General features: G+C 41.7%; 1 long non-coding RNA gene across 2 annotated transcripts in view; it reads left to right on the top strand.

The window, feature by feature from the left end:
* LOC138746493 (uncharacterized) overlaps positions 1-21,115 on the top strand; it is a 30,339-nt gene that overhangs the window by 1,561 nt on the left and 7,663 nt on the right. The window lies entirely within an intron of this gene.

A 21,115-nucleotide genomic window follows, 5' to 3' on the forward strand; every position in this document is an offset into this window, starting at 1 on the left:
AGTACGAACTGCAGTGTTAAAGATCAAATAGAAGAGCGGGTGAAGTGCTGTTCACTGGCAGAAGAGGCTTGAACATCTATTAGCCAACTATAGAACCAGGAATTCAATCTGGTTTGTACAAGGCAACTTTTGTACCCATCTGCTCTTTGTTATGCATTGCAGTTTGCCGGGATTTCGGAGGCTGGCCTTGGTTACTGTTTTTACCCCGTAGATTTCATGGAAGTAGACTGTCCCCTCTGCTTCAAAGCATGAATCAGTCATGAACATGCGTCATAAAATTTGTTGTTCGCAGCAACATTATTGTACATAATAGGAGCAAATATTGCTACAGATTACATTTCCGCCAATACACTATTCTGAAATTTGATTGCGGAGGGGAAGAAGCAGTTTTTGTAATGTCTTCAGGCTCCTACACCTCCTTCCTGATGGTAGCAGTGAGAAGAGGGCATGGCCTGGGCGGTGAGGGTCCTTGATGATAGAGGCTGTTTTCTTGAGACATCACCTCCTGCAAATAATGGAATGAGGACTAATGCCAATCATGGTGCTGGCCGAGTTCACAACTCTGTTGCGTTTTCCTGGCACCTCCTCTCCAGCAGGGATCCACCAGTCAGAATGCTCTCCACAGTACACCAGTAGAAATTTGCAGGAGGTTTTGGTGACGCACAAGATCTCCTCAAACTCCTAATGAAATATAGCTGCTGGCGAGCCTTCTTCAGGACCACATCGACAAGAAGACCTCAGGATACATCCTCAGAGATATTGACACCCAGGAATTTGAAGTTCTTCACCCTTTCCACTGCTGAACCCTCAACGAGGACTGGTTTGTGTCTTCCTGGATTCCCCCCTTCCTAAAGTCCACAATCATTTCCTTAGTTTTGCTAATGTTGAGGGCACGGTTGTTGCAACACCACTCAATAAGCTGATCTATCTCATTCCTATATGCTTCCTCATTGGAGTCTGTGATTCTGATGACAACTGTGGTGTCCTGGAGAAATTTGTAGATGGGATTTAAATTGTGCCTCTCCACACAGTCAAGGGTGTAGAGAGAGTAGAGCATTGGGCTAAGCACGCATCCTTGAGGTGCACCTGTGCTGATTGTCAGTGAGGACGAGACGTTGTTACCGATTCGCACCGACTGTGGTCTTCCGATGAGGAAGTCAAGGATCCAGTTGCAGCAGGATTATGCAGAGGCTGTGGTTTTGAAACTTGTTGTCCAGAATTGAGGGGATGATGAAAGTTGAGTTGTAATGAATAAAAAGTAGCTTGAGTGGAGAGCCAGTGAGATTGCACCTGCTGTGGAACACTTGCGATGGTAGGCGAAGAACAGTGGGCAAAGATATTTTCTTGGGTACGAGTTAATTCTGGCCATGACCGACCTCTCAACGCATCTCATCACAGTAGATGTTGGTGGTACTGGGCGGCTCACACCGCTCTTCTTGTGCACTGGGATGATTGATGCCCTCTTGAAGCAGATGAGAACCTCCAACTGCAGCAAAGAGAGATTGAAAATATCCACGAACACTCCAGTTGGTTGGCCCAGATTTTCACCCAGCCAGGTACGCCATCAGGGCCTGCCATCAGGGCCTGATGCCATGTGAGGGTTCGCCCTCTTGAAAGATGTTCAGAGACAGATACAACAGAGTGCTCAGCTTCTGCAAGGATTCTTATCGGTACTGTTGCATTCTCCTTTTCAAAGTGAGCATAAAATATGTTCAGATCACTGGGGAGTGAAGCATCACAGCCATTTATGATGTTCGGCTTCGCCTTGTAGGTGTCATGGGCTTCAAACCCATTCATGAATGTGCAAGGTTGAAGAAACCACTGTCTGCTGGAATGATAGCATGATTGATCTTCAACAACTCGAGAGATTCAAGGAAAGAAGTTGCATATATTAGAGAGGTAAAAGTAATCTTATAAAATTGTGTGTGTGTTTAGTGTGGTTTCTAATTATTACCTGTTTAGTTGTGTCTGAATGCACCAAGTGAGCGTGAGTGTGATTCCCTGTGGCAAATTTCCCTCATGGGCAAATAAAGACTTGTTACAGATAATCTGTGTCCAGAATCTTTGCTTCTCAGATCCATTGAATCTGTTGGTTACATAACACCGGCAAAGCTTTGTGATGTTGGAGGAAACTGGATCACTCTGGGGAAACCCACATGGCCTGAAGTGGAATGTGCAAACTCCACAGTCAGCATCCGAGGTCAGGATTGAACCCAAGTCACTGGAACTGTGAGGCAGTGGCTCTTCTAGCTGCACCGCGATGTGGCCCATTGTCCGCATGTGTTGCTTATAGATGATGGGATTGATGGGAAAAATATGTTACAGTTCTCATCATTTAATATGCATCCCACATTATAATGTATGACAATATTTTTCATCTTCAATGTTGAATCTTGGGACATCCTGGTAGTTTCCTCTGTCCTTTGGGGAATCGCTGGCACTTCCATTTTTTAAAGATTTGCTTGAGTTTTCTATTTTTTTAAAAATTCTTGAGAATTATTTTTTAGACATACAGCACAGTAGGCAGGCCCTTCCGGCCCATGAACCCGCGACGCCCAATTACACTCAAATGAGCTGCAACTCCATACATTTTTGAACGGATGGAGGAAACCCACGCAGACACGGGGACAACGTACAAACGCCTTACAGACTACGCCAGTGTCCAACACGGGTTGCTGTCGCTGTAATAGCATTGCACTATCCGCTATGCTAACCATGCCTCCCAGGTTTAGGTTTAAAATAAGACTTTAATTTTGTAAAACCGTTAATAATTATTATACATAGAAAATATATACTTCATTTGTAATAGTTTCTAAATGTCTTTGATTGACAACTTTCACAGGGGTTAAGGCTCTAATCGCCACTTATTCCAGCTGGTGAAATGAGCATTCCAGGGGCTCTTCACTGCTCCATTCTCAGCCTTGTACCTGTCCATCCCACTCTCTAAATTGGGACAGTGGGATGTTATGTTGTTTGGGCAGATGGGAGGTCCAGACCACCCCTGATTTTGACCATCATCTGAAACTTGTTAACCTCAATTTCTAAAATTTAACTGTAACAAAAAAATACAACACGGTAACAGGTCCTTCTGGCCCATGAACCTGTGCCACCTAATTACGTTTTTAAAGGGTGGGATGGAAACTGGAGCACCCGGAGGAAACCCACACAGATATGGGGAGACTGTGCAAAGTCCTTACAGTCAGCGCCGGGTTCGAATCCGGGTCGCTGGTGCTGTAACAGCATTGCACCAACCACTACACTAACTGTGCCGCCCCTCTGGTTTTCTCTAATGTGACCTGGTTTAGCTGAAGTAATGCAACTCTGCAAAGTGAAACAGGCTGTGAGGTAAATCAGCTGAAAGATACATGGTCTTGTTTCCCATAAAAGCAAATCAATTATACCCATAGAGTGTTTGGACAAGTGCAATGATGAGGCATGCAGAGATTACTTACAATTTATAATAATGGACTTTCACTGTTAAGTCCTCTAGTTATATTGTTCTAGGCTAAATCATGAATGATTTAGCCCACCAATGCACTTGACCTGCTTTTTTTTTTCTTGTTTAACAGCATTCCAAAGCCTTTCCTAACCATGTGTGCATAGGTGGATGTAACTGTATAGGGCTTCCCAATGTTCGAGCCATTAAGTGCAGGTAGGCTGCAGCCACAACTAATCTGTAGTCAGTGCACTGTAGAGATGCCTAGGGAGCCAATTTAGTGGGGGGGAGGGGGGGGCGAAGATTCCCCTCCTCTCATAGCCTTTCACGATTGTGTTTAAGGGCAGCACAGTTGGCGAAGCAGTTAGCGCAACACTGTTACAGCACCAGTACTGCCTATAAGGAGTTTGTAGTTTCTCTCCATCTCTGCATGGGCTTCTTCCGGCAGGGGATTGGGGGGGGGGGGGCACCATTCAAAACGTACTGGGGGTTTGTAGGTCAATTGGATGAAATTGGGCAGCACAGATATATGTCTAAATGTAAACAAAAATAAAAATTAGGTTCAAAAATTCTTAAAATAAATTAATTTAATAAAATGCACGTTATTGCACAAATAAATAATTAAAATGATTTATTGATTCTCCAATTGGAATTAGCAACGTGATTTGTACCAAATGTCTGGATAAAGGGCAGCAGCAAAAAGAAACCCACTTACTGGAATGATCAGTGACAAAAGTAATATTTAGTACAGACCCACAACATATAATTGCGATATAAATTATATTGTACGTTTCCAGAGCGGCTGACATTGTAGAGTGCACTGAGAAATTGCAAAGTCAGGTTTTGGATCGACAGTGAGGCCAAAAATGAAAACGTTGCAATTTTCAACCAAATAAATGAGACCAAGCCAACTTGAAAATGAAAAAAAAAAGATTGAAACAGGAAGCTTCGAGCCTGGGTTTGAATTGAAAAATTAGCTGTGTGAGCCGACTTTGAATTGAGGTTGATATCAAAAGTTTTATTTTTTATTTTTTCTCTCTCTCTCGCACTTTTCGTTTTGCATTTCATCAATAATGTTTCATTGGGCCCAGTTTTCCATTCCATAGTGAAGCAATGGTGACCTTGAGGGAAAACTGTCCACAAATAACTGTGGCATACACTGCCGTTTCCTGACCTAGGTTTCTGTCAGGCATCAGGTCAAGGGAATCCCTCGAATCCATTATATTGATATAATGAAGATCAGGGGAGACGACTCTGCAGGGAAGGTGACCACGGTAGGAGACCAGCAAGGGGCTTAGCAGCTAAGGGATGCACACAAAGCTCGACTTGCAGCCAGGTGACCTGTACGGGCTGCGAGGTGCTGGAGACTGGATCGTGGGAAACAAGGTACCAGAGCTGGGTTTCGAGAGGGCACTGAGGGCAAGAAGAGCACTCAAAGAGCCTCAAATACCGAAGGCTTCCTGATCATGGAGGTTTGGATCCGGAGCTCAGGATGATGATGAATCAAGCAGGAGTCTTTGCGGTGCCAGAGGCTGCAAGAGCGCTGGAGGAAAAAGAAATCATAGATACCATGGACTCTGAAGGGGCTCCCTTTTACTTCTACTGTCAGGGGCGCTGGACGATACTAACAGCAACGCTTTGTCTCCTTTAAGGCAGGCAGAAGGCAATTTCATGCAATATTACATGTCTGTGCTATGACAGTTCTGGCCTCCGAATTATAGGAAGGATATCAATAAGGTAGAGAGGTTGCAGAGAAGATTTACTAAAATGTTGCATGGATTGCAGTATCTAGAGAAAGATTGAGCAGACTGGGTCTTTATTCATTGGAGCATAGAAGATTGAGGAGGATTGGATAGAGGTATATAAAATTATGAGGGGAATAAATAGAGCAGATGTGAATAGGTTCATCCCCTTGAGGGTAAGGGAGATTGGAATGAGGTGTCATAAGTTAAGGGTTGGGGGGCAAAACTTTAGAAGTAACACAAGAGGAAGCTTCTTCACTCAGAGAGTGGTGGCTGAGGGGAATGACCTTCGGGAAGAGGTGGTTGCAGCAGGGTTGATTCTGTCATTTGAGAGGTGATTGGATGAGTACGTGGATGTGAGGGGGTTGGAGGGTTAGGGGTATGGAGCAGGTAGGTGGAATTAGTGAAGTGTGGACCAGAAGGGCCGATGTGGCCTGTTTCCCTACTGTAATTGTTACATGACAATAAAGGAATGTTGAATCAACAAATTGGCCGAACAGCCATTCAAGTGGAAGACATCTTGCACGAAATTTGATTAACACTCTTCTAAAAAAAAACTGAGCGAAGTGAAAAATAAAGACTGAAACATACTGAGAGCAAGAACACACAATTAGATATAAAAAACATTTTACCAGATATTAGTGAAATGTTGAAAATTGTTTGTAAATCTTTGAAGTCCCTGGAGAGCGCGTCGAAAGAATCAGAGGATTGTTGATCCAAACCAAGGCTTTTATTAACTAGAAGACTGGAGCGTATCACAGGTAGGTCGACCAGTCCCGAATAACCTGGTCTGGCTAGGAGCAACCCTTTAAGACCCGCCAGTAGGCGTGGCTATGCCCTCAGCCAATCACAGACATCCTACACTACAATCTGTACATATACACATTGGTGATAGAATCTGTACATCACAGTTCCCATTGGCCATTTCACCTGATCAGACTAAGGCCCTTTTTCCACTGGCAGCTTGTCCCAGGAATTAACCAATTAAGGGTCCAGTGGAAAACAATCAGGACACCAGCATCAATTAATGCTGGGGACTGACAGCCTCTACCCCTACTCGTATCCCTGGTGCCAGCTGACGCCAGCATGCTGATAAAACCAGTGAAAAATGGACAACTTCCATTCATTCTATTCCATTCGAAGGCAGACTTTCTGATCCCCGGGGATGAGTTGTGTTCAGTGGAAAAGCAGTTAGTGTCCTGGTTAAAGGTGGCCCAGTGGAAACAGCACAATCGGCTTCCTATCCCGGGACACTGCACGGCCAATTAACTGAGAAGCCAGTGGAAAAAAAGGGCTAAAGAAAACTGTGGCATCACTCACTGAGGAGGCGGAGATGCCACCGCAGTGGCCTTTGAGTCTCTGCATTAATTGTAATTCTGAGGATCAAGTTGAACCTTCATTCAGAAAGGCAGAGGAATTGAGACAGGTAGCATGGATCTGTTACGGTCAAGTTGTTTCTGAACAGCTTAATTGAACTTTAAGGTGAGGCAACAAAGACGCAGAAAGTCCTCCAAAAATGGCAAATGGAAACCATAACTGACTCAGTGGTGTCAAAGAAAGAATAATGGTTCCTATGCATTGTTGCAGCTGGACCAGTGGTTTCCAAACTTTTTCTTTCCATTTACATGCTACCTTAATCCCTATGCCATAGGTGCTCTGTAAGGGATTACTTAAGGTGGGATGCGAATGGAAAGAAAAAGTTTGAAAACCACTGAGCTGATTGATTATTGATGCGAGGATCTGCACACCTTCAGACTTGGTTCCATTGTTTTCATATAACTTATTTAATGTAGTTAAATGCAGAATGATGAGAGGAATGTTTGTGGGTAATACCAAAATAGGCTGTGCAGTTCATATTGGGAATTGTAAATGGTCTGATTGGTTGGGTAAGAATGTTGCAAATTGTCTTTGTTTTGAAGTAGAGCAAGGCAACGCTCTTGGGTTGGAAAAACAAGACAAGGGTTACAATAAATGGGAGGTAAAGGAATCAAAATGGCCACAGCGGCCACTTTGGCTCCTCACAATGGTGAAATCCTGAATCCCATAATGTTCTGTCTATTGGTAAAACTCCTCCTGCTTGCTGGTGTGCCCTCCCTCCCTTATTCATCCATTACCTCCTGCTTTTGCGACTGTGCTCCTCCCCCCCCCACCATTCTGCCTACATCTTGCTCATACCTTGATGAAGGCCTCAAGCCTGAAATTTTGGTTATGTATCTTTATCTTTGCTGCACAAAGTACACCGTTTGTCTCTCCAGCATTGCGTTTTTACATACTACCTATGATTGGGAAACACTCGTGAAATCAGGTTGTACTTGTACAATCAGTTGATAATGGACTTGATACTGAGAGGTACAGAGGTGTTGGCAATGTGACACATGCTGTTACCCAGCATACAATTTAAATTCAAACATACAGCATGGCAATAGGCCATTTTGGCCCATGAGTTCATGGTGCCCAACTTATGCCCAATGTACAAACTCCTTACAGCCAGCACAGGATTTGAACCCAGGTCCCAATTGCTGGCACTGTAAAGGCATTGCATTAACCGCTACATCAACCATGCCACCCCTATCCAGGGACCAGGTTCAAAATCTGACCTCTGGTGCTAGCTCTGGGTGTAGTTTTTGAGTTCTCCCTGTGACCAGGTGTTCTTTCAACACGGGCTCTAGTTTCCTCTCACGTTTGTAAGGCATGCTGGTGGATTAGTTGGCGGTTCTAAATCACCCATAGAATAGATAATGGCAAATAAATATTTTAAAAGTTCATGGCACACACAAAAGAATAAATTTCAGGGCTGGAGGGAATGAGATTTTTCTAATGGGAAGACAACATGGACATAGTAGATTGAATATCGTCCTCTTTTAATAATAAATCAGTAAGATGTGGAGAAACAGATCTTTGAGTGCATTCCCACAATCCTTAAAGATAGAAAGGTAGGTCAATATGGTGGTTAAAACAGGCATACAGATTGATTTGCATTATTAATGCAGGAAGAGACAGAAGTTATGATAGAACATAGACCACATCTTGAACAGTGTGCACTTCTGGACATGGTTTATAGGAAAGAAATAATTGCACTGGGAACATTCAAGGGAATTTATTTTTAAAGTACATTGTCAAGAATGAAAAATTTTAACCCATGAGGAAAGACTTTGGGTTGTTCTCTCTTTGGAACAATAGAGGTTGAAAGAGAACTTAAAATTATGATTGGCTTTGCTGGAGTAAACAGGAAGGGTCTGTTTGCTGTAGGAGAGTGGGGAAAACCAAGAGTTTGTGGTAGAAAAGAGGACGAGGGAAGTTTCATTATCCAGAGGATGATAGGAATCTGAAACTATCCGAAGAGGGAAGGAACACTTGCTTCAGATAAATAAGTGCCTTGTGGTATGCTCTTTTTTTTGGGTTACAGACAAAGAACTGCAAGATGGGATTAGGCTGGGAATCCAAGCACCGACTCGATGAGATAAATATCTTCCTTCATTTTATTCTGACTCTGTGAGCAATTTTATTTTATTTGTTAACCCGCTGTATAAACTTTAAGATCCTCCTTTCCAACTCTTTCTTCTAGTGTCCTTCCATTCCATAACACTTGACTAAGAAACTAGAATTTTCAAATCAGTCTGGTTGGCAGGGAAGAGGTCTGAAATATTGCCAATGCTGTGGAAAATGCTAAAATTAGACAATTTTAAATCCTACTGAATGTGGATTCACATGACTTTTTTCTCCATTGTTTTTCTCCCCTCTTCCACAGGACGTTGAGCTTTTATTGATCTGCAATAGCTTAGAAGCAAAGTCCCTGCATAATTTTTATGCAATTGCTTTCTGACTACAGAAATGTAAAAGTATTATAGCTTGACATAACTGGGCAACGACAGGAAGGCGATCAGCAGTGAAAATATTGGCCAACGCTGTCTAATTATAGTCTGCTGTCTCTGGGTGAGGTCAGCTAGAACAGATTAATCATGAGCTTTCCTTAAACAGCAGAATTTAGATGTTACTGTAATCCTTTAAACTACTCCCAATTAATTGTCACTTCTCCTTTGCATTAAGGTGGTAAAATTGTTATTCAGCTGGACTCCAAATGCAGATTTTATTCAGTAAGGGTCTTTGGCTTGACTTCGCGGACGAAGATTTATGGAGGGGGTAAAAAGTCCACGTCAGCTGCAGGCTCGTTTGTGGCTGGCCAGTCCGATGCGGGACAGGCAGACACGATTGCAGCGGTTGCAAGGGAAAATTGGTTGGTTGGGGTTGGGTGTTGGGTTTTTCCTCCTTTGCCTTTTGTCAGTGAGGTGGGCTCTGCGGTCTTCTTCAAAGGAGGCTGCTGCCCGCCAAACTGTGAGGCGCCAAGATGCACGGTTTGAGGCGTTATCAGCCCACTGGCGGTGGTCAATGTGGCAGGCACCAAGAGATTTCTTTAGGCAGTCCTTGTACCTTTTCTTTGGTGCACCTCTGTCACGGTGGCCAGTGGAGAGCTCGCCATATAATACGATCTTGGGAAGGCGATGGTCCTCCATTCTGGAGACGTGACCCATCCAGCGCAGCTGGATCTTCAGCAGCGTGGACTCGATGCTGTCGACCTCTGCCATCTCGAGTACCTCGACGTTAGGGGTGTGAGCGCTCCAATGGATGTTGAGGATGGAGCGGAGACAACGCTGGTGGAAGCGTTCTAGGAGCCGTAGGTGGTGCCGGTAGAGGACCCATGATTCGGAGCCGAACAGGAGTGTGGGTATGACAACGGCTCTGTATACGCTTATCTTTGTGAGGTTTTTCAGTTGGTTGTTTTTCCAGACTCTTTCTGCCTGGGTGAGACTGCTGATCACATGCTAATTCTTAAGAAGAATTACCCTTCTTTTCTATTTTTCCACTTCATCAAATGCATCACTTTCTACTAAATTAGTCACAAATAATTACAAGTTTAGCGGTCATTTATAAGGGCAGAACTAACACAGCATCCTTGCCGGCCCAGGGATGTGACCTTATGGCCAGTAATCTCCGTTGTTTTCACCCTTCAGTTTGTTTACAAAGGCAATAATTGACACGTTATTCAATGTGCTTCTTTTAAAAGTAGTGCAATCCAACCTTGTGGACAATAGTTCCCATTCTTCTGTTTGCGCAATTCCACCTGAGCGTCAATTGCAAGACAGTTTTCAGTCTTATATTTATATCACCAATTAGCATGAAATTAAAATGTTCATAATGGAAATGCTGACCATTAAAATGTTTTTTTAAATTAAATTTAGAACCTCAAAAAATGCACTTATTTTACAATAATAAATCCATTACAAATACATATGGTATATATAAAAAAACTAAAAGAATGAGAGAGAAAGAACCCCCCCTCCCGTAGATCCCCACCCTCTCCCTTCTACCCCTACAAAGAAGAGAAGTGGGACGAGATCTTCAACAGGAGCACTCCTTACCATCATATAGTGTTTGGAGACCTTTAGGAGAAAGGGAATGCCTGAGATTTATTTAAATATTCATAGCTACTGTTTGTTAATATGGGCACCATATTATCCAAAATATATGATTATTTCTTAAATTATAAGGAATTTTCTCAAGTGGTATACAACTCTGAACTTCCACGTCATCTCTTCATTCCTGAGCCTCCATCAGATTTCCAAGTTATAGCAATACTTTTTCTACCTATTTGCTAAAGCAATTTTAACAAACTTTGCTTGATAAATATTCAATTTTAATTTAGGTTTAACCCCTCTAATATCTTCTTTCTTTTCTTTCTTTGGCTTAGCTTCGTGGACGAAGATTTATGGAGGGGTAAATGTCCACGTCTGCTGCAGGCTCGTTAGTGACTGACAAGTCCGATGCGGGACAGGCAGGCACGGTTGCAAGGGAAAATTGGTGGGTTGGGGTTGGGTTTTTCTCCTTTGTCTTTTGTCAGTGAGGTGGGCTCTGCGGTCTTCTTCAAAGGAGGTTGCTGCTCGCCGAACTGTGAGGTGCCAAGATGCACGGTTTGAGGTGATATCAGCCCACTGGCGGTGGTCAATGTGGCAGGCACCAAGAGATTTCTTTAAGCAGTCCTTGTACCTCTTCTTTGGTGCACCTCTGTCTTAGTGGCCGGTGGAGAGCTCACCATATAACACGATCTTGGGAAGGCGATGGTCCTCCATTCTGGAGACGTGACCCACCCAGCGCAGTTGGGTCTTCAGCAGCATGGATTCAATGCTTGCGGACTCTGCCAGCTTGAGTACTTTGATGTTGGTGATGAAGTCATTCCAATGAATGTTGAGGATGGAGCGGAGACAGCGCTGATGGAAGCGTTCTAGGTGATGCTGATAGAGGACCCATGATTTGGAGCCGAACAAGAGCATGGATATGACAATGGCTCTGTACACGCTGATCTTTGTGTCTTTCTTCAGGTGGTTGTTTTTCCAGACCCTTTTGTGTAGTCTTCCAAAGGCACTATTTGCCTTGGCAAGTCTGTTGTCCATCTCTTTGTCGATCCTTGCATCAGATGAAATGGTGCAGCAGAGGTAGGTAAACTGGTTGACCGATTTGAGTTTTGTGTGCCTGATGGAGATGTGGGGGGCTGGTAGTCATGGTGGGGAGCTGGATGATGGAGGACCTCAGTTTTCTTCAGGCTGACTTCCAGGCCAAACATTTTGGCAGTTTCCGCAAAACAGGACGACATGCGCTGGAGAGCTGGCTCTGAATGGGCAACTAAAGCGGCATCGTCTGCAAAGAGTAGTTCACGGACAAGTTGCTCTTGTGTCTTGGTGTGAGCTTGCAGGCACCTCAGATTGAAGAGACTGCCATCCGTGCGGTACCGGATGTAAACAGCGTCTTCATTGTTTTACCCCTTTAATATAACCCAATAAAAATAACATTGGATCCTGTGGGAATTTAACCCCCATTATTTGTTCTAATAAATCACCGATGTCCAACCAAAAAGATTTAATCTTAGGACACTGACAAGTAGAATGTAAAAAGATTGCCACTTCCTGTCCACATCTCAAACATAAATCTGAAAAGGTGTAGTTCAATTTATTTAACTTTTGTGATGTCAAATATAACTGATGAATAAAATTATATTGTACTAGCCTAAACCTCACATTTATTGAACGTTTCATACTTTCTCTACATAACTCCATTCATATACACTCATCTATTAGCTTATTCAAATCTACTTCCCATCTTTATCTTGATTTATGTAATCCTATTTTCCTAGCTTTTGTAAAAAGCTACTGAAAAAATTACTGAAATAATATTTTTATATCTATTACACATCAAAGATTCCACCTTTGTATCTCCTTCATTCAACTAAAAGTAACAAATTTCCCCACTCCAAAACAATCCTCAATCTTCTTAATGCCATGATGTTGCTAAATATTTAAAAATTGATTTCCCATAGAAAATGGAATAAATCTATTTTGAAATAAAGGTGTTCTTCTTGACATTAAACCTCCTCCTTCTACCTCTATCAACCTTATTCCAAAGCAAGACAACAATTAAATTCACCTCCATTAAAACCTTTTCATGTGATTCTGCTAATTGTAAAATATGTCCCATATAAAATCTTCATGATCTATGTTCAGTGCATAAATACTTGTAAGTGTCCACATTTCAGAATAAATGAACCAAAACATATCTCACCACAGGATCCATTTTAACACCTTTAATTTTCACCGGTAATTTTTAAAAATTACTATTGCTACTTCTCTTGCTTTAGAATTAAAAGATGAAGCTGCCACTTGATCCACCAAATCCCTTTTTAATTTTAAATGTTCTTCCTCTGTCAAATGAGTCTGTTATAAAAATGCAATGTCTACTTTCATCTTTTTCCTATGAGCTAGTTTTTTCCCCTTTTAATTTTACCATTATACCATTAACATTAAAACTTAGTATATTATTCCCTTCCATTATCTCGTCCAAATCTCTTTCAGTCCCATTCTCCCAGGCCTCCTCCATCAAACGCAACCGACTCCTGTGAGTGTCTCCTTCCCAAATAAAAAAGATACAGAAAAAGAGAAAGAAAAATTTAACAACACAAACTAAAACATTAATCAAAGACATAATATAAACCTCCCAAAAAATGCTGAATGAAAAATAAATAACACTACTCCCCTCTACCATATGGGTTGTGGCTCCTACTGCAATATGGTGCATAATGGATAAGACAAAAAGAAGCCTCCATCCCCACCCCTGGGAAAGAAGAAATTAATTGCAAATTCAGGGGAACAGTCTAGCACCCTCTGCTTCAAGGTCAGCATTTACTTGATTTTCATCAATTATAACTGTTTCTCTCTGTTCTTCCAAATCCCTCTGTATCTCCTGTTTACAGCTTAAAACCTACATCAGTGCAGCTTTCTTTGATGCAAGTTGTATCTGGACCACTTCCCTTTGTAATTCTTGCTGAGAACTTGAACTTTCCAGTCTCACTTGCTGATCTTCTTTAACTGAAGGAAGTGATTCTGCAAAAGCCATTGCTTCTCCTTCTTCCATGAAAAACCTTGGTCGATTGTTGTCCAAAAATGCCTTTAACGTAGCTGGATAGCTGAAGGTAAATGTATAGCCTTTCTTCCAAAGAATTACCTTCACTGAATTGAATTATTTTCTTCTATCCATGACTGCCTTACAGAAATACAGGCAAAAGAAAAATTTATTTCCATCAATAATCATGGGTCCCATATTTTGTCTTGCCATTTGGACCGCAAATCTTAATATTTTTTCATTATCCCAATAACGTAGGCATTTAATCAATACAGCCCTGGGTGGTGGAGTTGGCAGCGGGATGGCTCTATGAGCTCTCTCCAATTCAATTCCATTTGGAAAATATTCTCGTAGAACTCTAGGTATCCATTTTTGTAAAATATTCCACAGGGTCTCTGCTTCCTTCAAAATCTTCCTTAAGACCTACAATCTAACATTATTTTGTCTTTCTCAACTTTCAACCTTCTCAATTCTATCCATACAAATATCCACATCATTTTTGATAACCTGCACACATCCAATTTGAATCTGAACTTTTTCTTTAATTTTATTACATTCTGTAGCATATATCACTTCTAATGTCCTTCATGTCAATTCTAAGGTTTTGTACATCTCTTAAAATCTGAAATTGTCCCATCATTAATGAGGAAAGATCCTTTTTAGTAGAGCCTTGATCTCTGACCTCCACTGACCCCCTTTCAGCCTCCTCTTCATTTTCCATGTCATCTTCATCTGCTTCTTTTTGATTCCCTACTTGTCAAAAAAACAAGCGTTTCTGATAGCATCTCTGTATCAGGCTGCAGCTCCGACAGCAGTGGCGTTCCATTCAGGAACATATTCTTCCTTTTCAGGTATGCGCAGGTATAAGCCTTCATGCATGCACACTTCAGTCTGGTATTCTTCAGGGAGAACTGTACAGCTCCAGCGCCATTTCCTCTAGTTCGCGGGAGGGGTGGCACTGTTACCGGCTTCAGGTAAGCCATCATTGCACGCATCACTCGAGGAGGCTTTGGACCTGAGGCCCAGGCTCCATCGTCAAGGTAGGCTGCAGCTTCTCCATTTTTGTCGGATCTTTACTCACTGTTTTCTTGTCTTTAGCTGTCTTCCTTCTTCTACCAACCATGCCCAACATGATACAGGTATGTTCCAGGGGCTTTTTATAAACTTTAATTCTTGAAAAAAATTAAATTTGGGCTTTAAACTTTATTCCCCCAGGAGAATCTGAAGTCCACTTTGTTCCCTCAAGCCATTACACTCAACCCCCCCCCACCACAACCCAATGAATTCTTTTAAGAAACTCTAGTTCATTAACATCTGACCTACAACATAACTAACTCTAGCAGTTCTCTGACATGGTCAATCATGCCACTCAAGTTAAGGATGATTAGACCCAGGAGCAAAGTTAGACCTCCCATTGATGGTCCATAATCTCAGAAATGAAAAGTGTGAGGCCCTTCTGACAACATTCCAATTTGTGGCACATCTCCATAAATTCTTTACCAACAGAAAATTCTTGATTCTATTATTACTCTTTGAAATAATCTAGTTTATTTACCTCATATATTCTAAAAAGGCGTTCATTGCATATACTTTTTGAGCTGATGGATGGTGGTCACAATTAATAGTTAATTTGAATTCTGAACAATCTCTGAACTTTAACCCGTTACCTTCTTCTGTAGAAATTGTACATGTAAATAATCAAAGTCTTCCAAAGTTCACTGTGACCCAAAAAATCTGTGATTCTTGGAAAGTGCTCTCAAACAATTCTCTCTCTTCACAGGTTAACCCCATGGTGCAGGCAATACTAATCGAACAATGCCTCTGGCCATATAATTACACTAGTGAAAAAAGTAGGGGCTGTCTATGGAGAATGAAAAGGAATTATTTTCACGTTATAAAAATGGATAGAATAACATTGTGGTCTTCGTTTTTGAAGCCTTAAATATATACTGAGGGCACAGGACCATGCATGCTTTAAGTGGTAATTTAAATAACAAGCAGCAGGTAGTAACTAATAGTCTTCGTGGCTATCCCTCGTAGTCAAGGATGATAGCCTTTGTACTGTTGATCCACCAAGCGAAGACGCCTTTGCGTGTATTTGTTTAACATGCACGCCAAGAAACACACAATACTTCACAAATCAACCAATTAATTGCAATGGCATGAAATCCACGATGATTGGAGCTGATGGATTTGTTGCAGTCTCCACAGCCGTTGAGTTCAGAGTAACTTTGTCCACCTGTTCCACTGTTGAGGTCTTGGTTGGATTGTTCTGTGTCAGGGACCTCACCCTTGACCTTACCACCATGGGTGATCCTACCAGATGACATCACTCTTGGGATCACAGGACCACACAAGCTTTTCCACCATGATAAGGTGACAATCCACAGAGAAGGTAACTAATAGTAAATGATAAATTGTATCAGGAAATAAAGTTGTCCCTAAAAGAAAATCTGCAATACATGCCAAGCAAGTTGTTATATTCAATATCAATTAGCAAAAACTGGAAGATCAAATGGAATTTACCTTTTAATCTTTGAAGAAAAATAATTTGTAATTGTGAACATTTATCATTTTTATGTTGCTGTGTGATTTTTCAGCTCAGGAGTGCAAGGACACGGTCTCCAGCTGTTCCTTAATCCAACTGTGAAATCAATTAAGGTGCAGAGAGACAGTGAAATAAATCTTTTTTTTTTTTAAAAAGAGCTGTTTCTGTTACAGCTAAAGTACCCAAGACAAATATAGTTATTGTACTGCTATGGAGATAGAAGCCTTGGTTTTGGAGGAGATACAGAAAATAGGGTTTTAATTGCTGCTTGGGATGGTCAATATAGCTGTGTCCATGGTGGAACAATTAAAACTCAGTGATGCATCCTTGAGGCTTTCAAGGTTGGAAGTGTCAGTGTTTCATGGTGAAAGGAGAACCAGACGGACAAGGGAGAATGTGGAGCCAGAAATTGAAAAGTTTGTCATGCTTTTAGTGCAGGCAGATGTCAAATGGTGCGTGCGTGCGTTGAGATGGAGAAGTCAAAAACTTTCCAGACTTTCCCTCAGTGAGTATGATGGGCAATCAATTGACTCCACACGGCAGTAGATTGGAGTCAAACGGCTTTGATTAGCTTTGACGTCAGCTGGGGCTCAGAGAGCATCTGGCCTCAGTCTGAGCAGGAAGTGATCTGGGGTCAAGGTCATGGGTTGGGACCTTAATTAGGGAATCTCCTGGGAGGGGTCAGTGGGAAGGAACGGGTGGTCCAGGCCAGTATATAGTTATTACAGTGGTGTAATACCCCATTCAGATTTAAATGGCTCTGATGGAGGGTGTGTCATGAGTAAAATCTAAACTTACCCATCACTTCAAGTGTTCAAAGACCTGGCTTAGGTTGTGGGCTGGAAGGGCCTGTTACCATGCTATATGTTTAAATTCAAAAGAGGAAGCAATAGTGATATCTCTTTGAGAGAGGCATTTGATAAATATTATCATCCCTTTTTAAAACTCCCCTTCAGAATTTTGCCCAGTCCTGCAGAGAAAGCATGCATCTCATTTTCCTTTGGATTCATCCTGAGATAGTAGAAGATCACCAACATATTACTCCCTGAGGAATGAGAAAAAAATCTTAACCAGATCTTGTTTTGTGCATTGTCCAAAGTGGATTGATCTGATGTAAATCTCCAGTTATCTAGACCCGTTCTGAATGAATTCGTTTTTAACTGCTTTTCTGCCTATTGAAGCAGAGGAGGTGGTCTCAGTTAACATTACTGTACTTGAGACAAGGTGGATAGATTTTTTTGCCTGGTAGGGGAATTAAGGGATATGGAGAAAAGGCAGGTAAGTGGAGATGAGCTTATCATTAGATCTCCATGATCTTATTGAACGATGGCTCGACAGGCCTAATGCTGCTCTTATCATTACATCATTAAACAAGGACAATTTGTGCTTCTTGCTGGTGTTAGCACTTGCCACTGCTTTGGTAGACGTGATCTCCATGGCATTGAGATCCAGTTGTTTGAGTGCCCCGAGCATCCAGTAACAATGACATCCTTAAACTGGCTGAGCACATTTACAAGCATTAAAAAGGACATCTTTAAGGAATAGTTTAAATGTTTTACATATCCCTAAAGACTGGAGCTTTTATAGAAGATTAAAGCAGAGGTTGAAATAACACAAAAACTTAAAATGTACATGTTTTATAATTCATTATGTTTTGAAAAAACGTCTGATTTACAGTTTGTATGAATACATTTTTAGCTGTGGAGAGCATGCTTACATTGAAGGTTCATTTATAACTCGCACACCGAAACATTACATCTTCAGAGGATAGAATTTAGATAGCTGAAGATTTCATCAAATCTGCTGGAGAATGGTGCAGAAAATCAGGGAGCGAATAAGTGAGAGAAATTTCTGCCTCCCCCCCCCCCACCCCCCCGCCAAGGTTTCTGCCCATTTCTAGATATGCCATATGTGAATGCTAACAGGTTTGCTGTCATTTCAATTGCCAAAATGTTTACAGTACTGGACATAATTTTTCTGCCTTTTACATTTCACATCCTTTCTCCAGTAATTTCTAATCGTTGCAATTACTGCATTCTCACAGGATGTTGGACATAACTAATTATACTAGGATATGATCTCAATTTAGTTCACCTGCCTAAAGAATTCGTAAGTGAGTGTGGTATTGCTATATTTGTTGCAAGGTGGCATTTGTGACCTAATACTTAATGGATCATCACATCAACATTTATTAGCTAGTGGGGACTTCGAACCTTTTCTGTGCTGCTCCCTGGTGAATCACCAGGAGTCAATTAAGCAGCCACTTTAGGTGCTTTTCACTTCGTGGCCTTACACCCCACCCCACCCTCAGTACGTTTTAAATGGTGGGAAGAAACCGGAGGCCCCAGAGAAAACCCAAGCAGAGATAGGGTACAGATCTATCACCAATGTACATAGTGTATATAGTTACTGTATCTAGACTGTGCTTACAGCGATTGGCTGAGAGCTTAGCCACACCTATTGTCTGGGCCTTAAAGGGTTGTGTCCCTAGCCAGGTCGGATCATTCCGGACTGGTCGGCCACCTGTGAAGAGCTCCGGTCTTTTGCTAATAAAAGCCTTGGTTTGGATCAACAAGTCTTTGGTTCTTTCGACGAGCTCTACATAGGGAAACATACAAACTCCTTACAGACAGTGCAGGACTTGAAACCCTGTCCGGTCCCAATCGCTAGCACTGTAGAGGCATTGTGCTAACCACTACGCCAACCAGTTCAAACAAAGCTCCGATGTCAATGGATGAGCAGACCAGCATGAACCATGACTTGCCAAGGGAAACAAGAATTATGCCTACATAACCTTGTGGACATTTTCAATCATGATTGGTCCTGAACGTTTGTCTGATCTGCACTGACATCAGGACGAGTAACACCGCCACCCCAGCACATTGTTCCTTGTTCAGGAGCAAGGAGACTTTTAAGCACGGATCCTTTTTTTAGTGCACTGAACGGGTATCAGTGCATAGAAGGTTTGCAGCAATATGGTGCCTTTGTCTATTGGCAGACTGCCAGTATATTGCTTTTGCCTGTAGTTTTCAGACCTGCAAGATCAAAGCAAGCGAGGGATTTCTGTTCAGCAGCTGTTTCTGAATATTTATGGAATAATTTTTAAGGTTTTGCCTGAAGAAACATTTCATTATTCTGCTTTTTATAATATAAATAAAATGTATAAATATCCACAGTTATTTGTGCTTCAGTCTTATGTCCAATTTTGGAGTGATTTTTATCTCTATTGGGCAATAACATTCACAGGTAATTTTCATTAAATTGTTATAGACATTCAACCATGGCATATTGTTACAGTTTGGATACATGTGCATTAAAAGCATCAAGATGTTAAACCAGGAAGCTGCTGAACCCATTGAATTTGAATCTTAATAGATGGGACTTCACAGGCAGAGACTTTCTTAACTGATGAGTACGGTTTTCCATCTACATTTCTTCCAAATCTGGTAAATTGAACTTTCCAAATCTTTGACTGTATTTTCAGTTCTTTCCAAGCCAAGTTGGGTGAATTGGTTTCTTTTTCCTAAGCCTCAGAAAATAACTTTGGACTGATCCCTCTTGAAGGAAGTTATTGCGACCAGCAGTTGTTCTACAGTTACTTGATTTGTGATGCACTTGGAAGTGAAGTTTCCACCAGGTTGAAGGCGGACTTGAAAGTGTACTGACCACATCTCCTGCGGCAAGTTTTCATGACTGCTCGGGACTTTTAGAACGCAGATTACACGATGGGCTATGAAATCATTACTTCCCAAACCAATGCATGACTTAAGTGGTGTTATCAACGGCGCTGCAGTTCTCCTGAGGCATTCCTCAATGTCTGGACTGTGTTTGTATTTGATTTCTGTGAGGGAGACTTCATTATATTCAGGTGTTACTAGAGAAGATGTTTGTGGAGTTTGGGCCAGCTGAAGGTTTAGAGTTAGGTTTGAAGCAGTTACAAAAAGTAAACAAGCCAATGAATCTTCAGGGGGTAGCCATTTCAAAGAAAGACTCCACAGAAGGTTTTGACAGGATTTTAGGTGGTGCTGAGGATGAAGGCCTCGCAGTGGTATTTTGGAATCTAACATTTGGTTCTCAAACAATTCTGTTCCTCAAATAACGATGTGCCCGCTTTAGTCTCGTTGGATGCAACTCACAGAGTGTATGTTTCAGGGAGTGCATCCTGTGCCCGACCTGATGATTGTGCATCTGTCACAGGTTTCCCAGGTACATTTGATTCTGGAGCTGATGTGCGCAATGTGGTCATTTTCTCAAGCGCTGTTTCAGCAAAAGGTGATGACACAAACACAGCAGGTGCTGAAGGAGACCGTAGATATTTGCTTTCTTTCGTCACCGTGTGCAGTGCTGTACTTGGACCAATTAAATGTTTTCCCAAGGGAAAGAGGTGGGCCTCATTGGCTTGAGTCCATCTGCTCCTGCTGTATGTTGATTGACTAATATTGGCCTTACAAGGAACTGGAACATAATACTCCAGCATTTCATAATTAAACCATTCATCACCCAAGGTTGCCTCGGAGCCTGAACTGGGTGTATGCTGGTGGGAGATTGAATGATTATCAATGTCCCACAGCAAAAATTAAGCAAAAACATGGGTTAAATATTCATCCTGCTCAATTGACATTACAAGCAAAAAATGTTGAAAGCAATTTGAGGGGATAATAACTCTAACTGAAAAATTGTCCGCACTTAACCTTATGATATGAAATTACTCATCACTGATGGATAGAATGTGCATTAATTGGTTCACAACTATGCAAGTCTTCATTGGATGTGAAGTGGTTGTTTTGCAATGCAAGAGTGAAAATAGTTCATTCTAGTTGCATAATTTTTTGAAAGCAATTGTGTCTCCCTCAGCAAAAATTATTTCATTGATTAGCTTTGCAAAAGAGTTAAAACATAATAATAAAAAATCTTGAGCTTTTTTTCGGGAGCTCCTAACTAAGT

Source organism: Narcine bancroftii, chromosome 12, assembly GCF_036971445.1.
Source record: "Narcine bancroftii isolate sNarBan1 chromosome 12, sNarBan1.hap1, whole genome shotgun sequence".
Classification (NCBI taxonomy): domain Eukaryota; kingdom Metazoa; phylum Chordata; class Chondrichthyes; order Torpediniformes; family Narcinidae; genus Narcine; species Narcine bancroftii.